General features: G+C 35.9%; 1 protein-coding gene across 2 annotated transcripts in view; it reads right to left on the bottom strand.

The window, feature by feature from the left end:
* Window positions 1-5,937: 5,937 nt before the first annotated feature.
* The window catches only part of ITPK4 (inositol 1,3,4-trisphosphate 5/6-kinase 4), a 145,814-nt gene continuing 144,650 nt past the window's right edge, over window positions 5,938-7,101 (bottom strand). Inside the window, exon 14 of one of the 2 annotated variants that reach the window (XR_015689478.1) lies at window positions 5,938-6,277. The gene's annotated coding sequence lies outside the window, so the exon portion shown is untranslated. The remainder of the gene's footprint in view (window positions 6,278-7,101) is intronic. The other variant, XR_015689473.1, reaches the window with a different exon arrangement.

The following is a 7,101-nucleotide window of genomic DNA, read 5'->3' as shown; positions in this document are numbered from 1 at the left end:
ATGTAAGTAGATTATATTATCCCTCTAAGCAGGCATTCTATAATGTTATCTCTAATGGGTAGTCCGCATAGGAATTATGGGAAAAGATTTGCAATATCTATGACAAACAGAGCTCTGCTTCTCAGATGTATTGGTTGAAGCAACTCATGGAGATATTCCCTGGCAGTTGAGTTTGTCTTATCTCAGTTGTTGTGATTGCCCCTCTTTGGACATTGATTTCTTATTGATGTACTTTATTTTCAGCGTGCTATAATTGTAGTTTATTGCATTGTTTATGCGAGCAGACACCTTCATTTGACAGTTGTTTGCATTGAGTTTGTGGATAGTTCATTATTTGGTCAGTACCCACTGTTTTTAGCTTGATTTGGCAATGATTTTAGGATTGTTTGCAATAATTATAGTAGCCTTTTTTGACAGTTTGTGCACTTGTTTGCCTTTGTTATGGCTGGTGACTCAACTAGAAGTGCTATCTTTAATATTGACAACTTGCATATGGCATCAACTATAGCAACTGGAAGGCCCAAATCTGACATGTTTTAGTGTAGAAAATGCAAATTAAACCTTTTGAAACGTAAGGATCACAAACGTGAACTTATTGATGTAGATGATTGGGCTGAATTAGATGAGCTATGTAAGTCCATTATATTATCCGTCTAAGCAAGCATTCTACAATGTTGTCTCTAATGGGCAGTCTGCATAGGAATTATGGGAAAATATTTGCAATATCTATGACAAACAAAGCTCTGCTTCTCAGATGTATTGGTTGAAGCAACTCATGGAGCTATTCCCGGGCAGTTGCAGTTTGTGTCATCTCAGTTGTGATTGCCCCTCTTTTGACATTGATATCTTATTGATGTACTTTATTTTCAACATGCTATAATCGGAGTTTATTGCGTTGTTTATGCGAACAGTCACCTTCATTTGACAGTTCTTTACATTGAGTTTGTGGATAGTTCATTATTTGGTCAGTACCCATTGTTTTTAGCTTGATTTGGCAATGATTTTGGGATTGTTTGCAATAATTATAGTAGCCTTTTTTGACAGTTTGTGCACTTGTTTGCCTTTGTTATGGCTGGTGACTCAACTAAAAGTGCTATCTTTCATATTGACAAGTTGCACATGGCACCAACTATAGCAACTGGAAGGCCCAAATCTGACAAGTTTTAGTGTAGAAAATGCAAATTAGACCTTCTGAAACATAAGGATCACAAACCTGAACTTATTGATGCAAGTGATTGGGCTGAATTAGATGAGCTATGTAAGTAGATTATATTATCCCTCTAAGCAGGCATTTTATAATGTTGTCTCTAATGGGCAGTCCGCATAGGAATTATGGGAAAAGATTTGCAATATCTATGACAAATAGAGCTATGCTTCTCAGATGTATTGGTTGAAGCAACTCATGGAGCTATACCCTGGCGGTTGAGTTTGTCTTATCTCAGTTGTTGTGATTGCCCCTCTTTGGACATTGATTTCTTATTGATGTACTTTATTTTGAGCATGCTATAATTGCAGTTTATTGCATTGTTTATGCGAGCAGACACCTTCATTTGACAGTTGTTTGCATTGAGTTTGTGGATAGTTCATTATTTGGTCAGTACCCACTGTTTTTAGCTTGATTTGGCAATGATTTTAGGATTGTTTGCAATAATTATAGTAGCCTTTTTTGACAGTTTGTGCACTTGTTTGCCTTTGTTATGGCTGGTGACTCAACTAAAAGTGCTATCTTTAATATTGACAAGTTGCATATGGCATCAACTATAGCAACTGAAAGTCCCAAATCTGACATGTTTTAGTCTAGAAAATGCAAATTAAACCTTTTGAAACGTAAGGATCACAACGTGAACTTATTGATGCAGATGATTGGGCTGAATTAGATGAGCTATGTAAGTCCATTATATTATCCCTCTAAGCAAGCATTCTATAATGTTGTCTCTAATGGGCAGTCCCCATAGGAATTATGGGAAAACATTTGCAATATCTATGACAAACAGAGCTCTACTGCTCAGATGTATTGGTTGAAGCAACTCATGGAGCTATTCCCTGGCAGTTGCAGTTTGTCTCATCTCAGTTGTGATTGCCCCTCTTTTGACATTGATATCTTATTGATGTACTTTATTTTCAACATGCTATAATTGGAGTTTATTGCATTGTTTATGCGAACAGTCACCTTCATTTGACAGTTCTTTGCATTGAGTTTGTGGATAGTTCATTATTTGGTCAGTACCCACTGTTTTTAGCTTGATTTGGCAATGATTTTAGGATTGTTTGCAATAATTACAGTAGCCTTTTTTGATAGTTTGTGCGCTTCTTTGCCTTTGTTATGGCTGGTGACTCAACTAAAAGTGCTATCTTTAATATTGACAAGTTGCATATGGAACCAACTATAGCAAGTGGAAGGCCCAAATCTGATAAGTTTTAGTGTAGAAAATGCAAATTAGACCTTTTGAAATATAAGAATCACAAACCTATACTTATTGATGCAGATGATTGGGCTGAATTAAATGAGCTATGTAAGTCGATTATATTATCACTCTAAGCAAGCATTCTATAATGTTGTATCTAATGGATAGTCCGCATAGGAATTATGGGAAAAGATTTGCAATATCTATGACAAACAGAGCTCTGCTTCTGAGATGTATTGGTTGAAGCAAGTCATGGACCTTTGTATGGAGAGCATTTCTATGTCAGCTCACTTAAATGAGTTTCATTCCATTATCTCATGTCTTCGCAAGGGATTGAATTTAAGGATACTCTTCTTTCATTGTTTCTCTTTGTTACACTACTTGAATCATGGGAGACATTTCATATTACTATGTGTGCCAACATACCTAGTAATGGGTTACAGTTGCAAAATGTAGAGGTATACTCTTGACTGAAGAGATTAACAAAACAAATGTCAATGTTTTTCATAGCTCATGCTTTGATAGTTAGAGATAATAATGGTAATGACCGCCATGGGAAAGACTCTCAGCAATCTCTCTCTCAATCACATGTGGACAATTTTGTAGTAAGTCCAATGGCCGTAAGTCCAATGGTAATGGCCGTAAGTCCAATGGCCGTAAGTGCTATCTTTAATATTGACAAGTTGCATATGGCATCAACTATAGCAACTACAAAGGTCCAAATCTGACATGTTTTAGTGCAGAAAATGCAAATTAAACCTTTTGAAACGTAAGGATCACAAACGTGAACTTATTGATGCAGATGATTGGGCTGAATTAGATGAGCTATGTGAGTCCATTATATTATCCCTCTAAGCAAGCATTCTATAATGTTGTCTCTAATGGGCAGTCCCCATAGGAATTATGGAAAAACATTTGCAATATCTATGACAAACAGAGCTCTGCTTCTGAGATGTATTGGTTGAAGCAACTCATGGAGCTATTCCCTGGCAGTTGCAGTTTGTCTCATCTCAGTTGTGATTGCCCCTCTTTTGACATTGATATCTTATGGATGTACTTTATTTTCAACATGCTATAATCGGAGTTTATTGCATTGTTATGTGAACAGTCACCTTCATTTGACAGTTCTTTACATTGAGTTTGTGGATAGTTCATTATTTGGTCAGTACCCATTGTTTTTAGCTTGATTTGGCAATGATTTTGGGATTGTTTGCAATAATTACAGTAGCCTTTTTTTGATAGTTTGTGCACCTGTTTGCATTTGTTATGGCTGGTGACTCAACTAAAAGTGCTATCTTTCATATTGACAAGTTGCATATGGAACCAACTATAGCAACTGGAAGGCCCAAATCTGACAAGTTTTACTGTAGAAAATGCAAATTAGATCTTTTGAAACATAAGGATCACAAACCTGAACTTATTGATGCAAATGATTGGGCTGAATTAGATGAGCTATGTAAGTCCATTATATTATCCCTCTAAGCAAGCATTCTATAATGTTGTCTCTAATGGGCAGTCCACATAGGAATTATGGGAAAAGATTTGCAATATCTATGACAAACAAAGCTCTGCTTCTTAGATGTATTGGTTGAAGCAACTCATGGAGCTATTCGCTGGCAGTTGCAGTTTGTCTCATCTCAGTTGTGATTGCCCCTCTTTTAACATTGATTTCTTATTGATGTACTTTATTTTCATCATGCTATAATTGCAGTTTATTGCATTGTTTATGCGAACAGTCACCTTCATTTGACAGTTCTTTGCATTGAGTTTGTGGATACTTCATTATTTGGCAGGACCTAGTGTTTTTAGCTTGATTTGGCAATGATTTTAGGATTGTTTGCAATAGTTACAGTAGCCTTTTTTGATAGTTTGTGCACTTGTTTGCCTTTGTTATGGCTGGTGACTCAACTAAAAGTACTATCTTTGATATTGACAAGTTGCATATGGCACCAACTATAGCAACTGGAAGGCCTAAATCTGACAAGTTTTAGTGTAGAAAATGCAAATTAGACCTTTTGAAACATAAGGATCACAAACCTGAACTTATTGATGCAAATGATTGGGCTGAATTAGATGAGCTATGTAAGTAGATTATATTATCCCTCTAAGCAGGCATTCTATAATGTTATCTCTAATGGGTAGTCCGCATAGGAATTATGGGAAAAGATTTGCAATATCTATGACAAACAGAGCTCTGCTTCTCAGATGTATTGGTTGAAGCAACTCATGGAGATATTCCCTGGCAGTTGAGTTTGTCTTATCTCAATTGTGATTGCCCCTCTTTTGACATTGATTTCTTATTGATGTACTTTATTTTCAGCATGCTATAATTGCAGTTTATTGCATTGTTTATGCGAGCAGACACCTTCATTTGACAGTTGTTTGCATTGAGTTTATGGATAGTTTATTATTTGGTCAGTACCCACTGTTTTTAGCTTGATTTGGAAATGATATTAGGATTGTTTGCAATAATTACAGTAGCCTTTTTTGACAGTTTGTGCACTTGTTTGCCTTTGTTATGGCTGGTGACTCAACTAGAAGTGCTATCTTTAATATTGACAAGTTGTATATGGCACCAACTATAGCAACTGGAAGGCCCAAATCTGACATGTTTTAGTGTAGAAAATTTAAATTAGACCTTTTGAAACATAAGGATCACACACGTGAACTTATTGATGTAGATAATTGGGCTGAATTAGATGAGCTATGTAAGTCCATTATATTATCCCTCTAAGCAAGCATTCTATAATGTTGTCTCTAATGGGCAGTCCCCATAGGAATTATGGAAAAACATTTGCAATATCTATGACAAACAGAGCTCTGCTTCTCAGATGTATTGGTTGAAGCAACTCATGGAGCTATTGCTTGGCAGTTGCAGTTTGTCTTATCTGAGTTGTGATTGCCCCTCTTTTGACATTGATATCTTATTGATGTACTTTATTTTGAACATGCTATAATTGGAGTTTATTGCATTGTTTATGCGAACAGTCACCTTCATTTGACAGTTCTTTGCATTGAGTTTGTGGATAGTTCATTATTTGGTCAGTACCCATTGTTTTTAGCTTGATTTGGCAATTATTTTAGGATTGTTTGCAATAATTACAGTAGCCTTTTTTGATAGTTTGTGCGCTTCTTTGCCTTTGTTATGGCTGGTGACTCAACTAAAAGTGCTATCTTTAATATTGACAAGTTGCATATGGAACCAACTATAGCAAGTGGAAGGCCCAAATCTGATAAGTTTTAGTGTAGAAAATGCAAATTAGACCTTTTGAAATATAAGAATCACAAACCTATACTTATTGATGCAGATGATTGGGCTGAATTAAATGAGCTATGTAAGTCGATTATATTATCACTCTAAGCAAACATTCTATAATGTTGTATCTAATGGATAGTCCGCATAGGAATTATGGGAAAAGATTTGCAATATCTATGACAAACAGAGGTCTGCTTCTGAGATGTATTGGTTGAAGCAAGTCATGGACCTTTATATGGAGAGCATTTCTATGTCAGCTCACTTAAATGAGTTTCATTCCATTATCTCATGTCTTCGCAAGGGATTGAATTTAAGGATACTCTTCTTTCATTGTTTCTCTTTGTTACACTACTTGAATCATGGAATACATTTCATATTACTATGTGTGCCAACATACCTAGTAATGGGTTACAGTTGCAAAATGTAGAGGTATACTCTTGACTGAAGAGATTAACAAAACAAATGTCAATGTTTTTCATAGCTCATGCTTTGATAGTTAGAGATAATAATGGTAATGACCGCCATGGGAAAGACTCTCAGCAATCTCTCTCTCAATCACATGTGGACAATTTTGTAGTAAGTCCAATGGCCGTAAGTCCTCATTGACTTGTCATTGCTGTGGAAAAGCAGGGTATATTCAGTGTTAGAGTGTCACAAGATACGCGAGGACGTTAAGAAAATGGCAATGATAAAACACATGATAAAAATGATGATCGCAACATTGTCCCTAGGAAGTCCAATGTTAAGATAAAAGAGATTAATGTTGTAATTCTGATGATTATTTCATACTTGCAACTTCTTTTCTTGATACTTCACTTGCAATGTATAAGTGTGTGGGTATTATCAGTGTAACTAATACACGAGCAACTAGGCACAAACACCTTTACCCCCAACATTCTCCTCAAGCACAAAAATTAGCATAAGCTCTAAGTAACCAAGTTGGTTAGTAGAGTGTTGGAACCACAAGGTCTATAGCTTAAGTTGCAAGATGTATGATATATGCTTAAGGTCCTAATCTTGGCCATCCATTCTTATCAAAACTCTTTTGTGCCTAGGACACTCTTCCATGTTTTCTGGTCTTACGAATATCAAGCAAATTGGATAACTTATCTAATGTCGGACTCAGGCTTTGGGCTACTCTTGGTCTACTCCAAGACTTCCCATGATTAAATACTATTTGTAAAATCTCTAAGCAAGGGATTAGGGTCCTATTGGTTCCCCACACATTTTTTAAAAGGTGGAGTGCTCTTTAGTTTTGAAAGGAAATAAATGCTATGTGATGACACTATTATCAAATTTGTGCTTCTTATCATCTTGTCATAAAAGCAAAGGCCATTGCAATTTTTTGCCTTAAGAAGAGGATCTGAAAATTTTGAGATACAAAATGAAATGGATTAATACTTGTATACTTCCAAGCCATTATTGCTAGTGAATGAGTGA

This window comes from Lygodium microphyllum, chromosome 29 (assembly GCF_053477565.2).
Source record: "Lygodium microphyllum isolate KBCC chromosome 29, Lygodium_microphyllum_v1.1.10, whole genome shotgun sequence".
NCBI lineage: Eukaryota > Viridiplantae > Streptophyta > Polypodiopsida > Schizaeales > Lygodiaceae > Lygodium > Lygodium microphyllum.
Note: the sequence above shows the minus strand (reverse complement) of the source record. Positions and strands in the feature narration are given on the sequence as shown.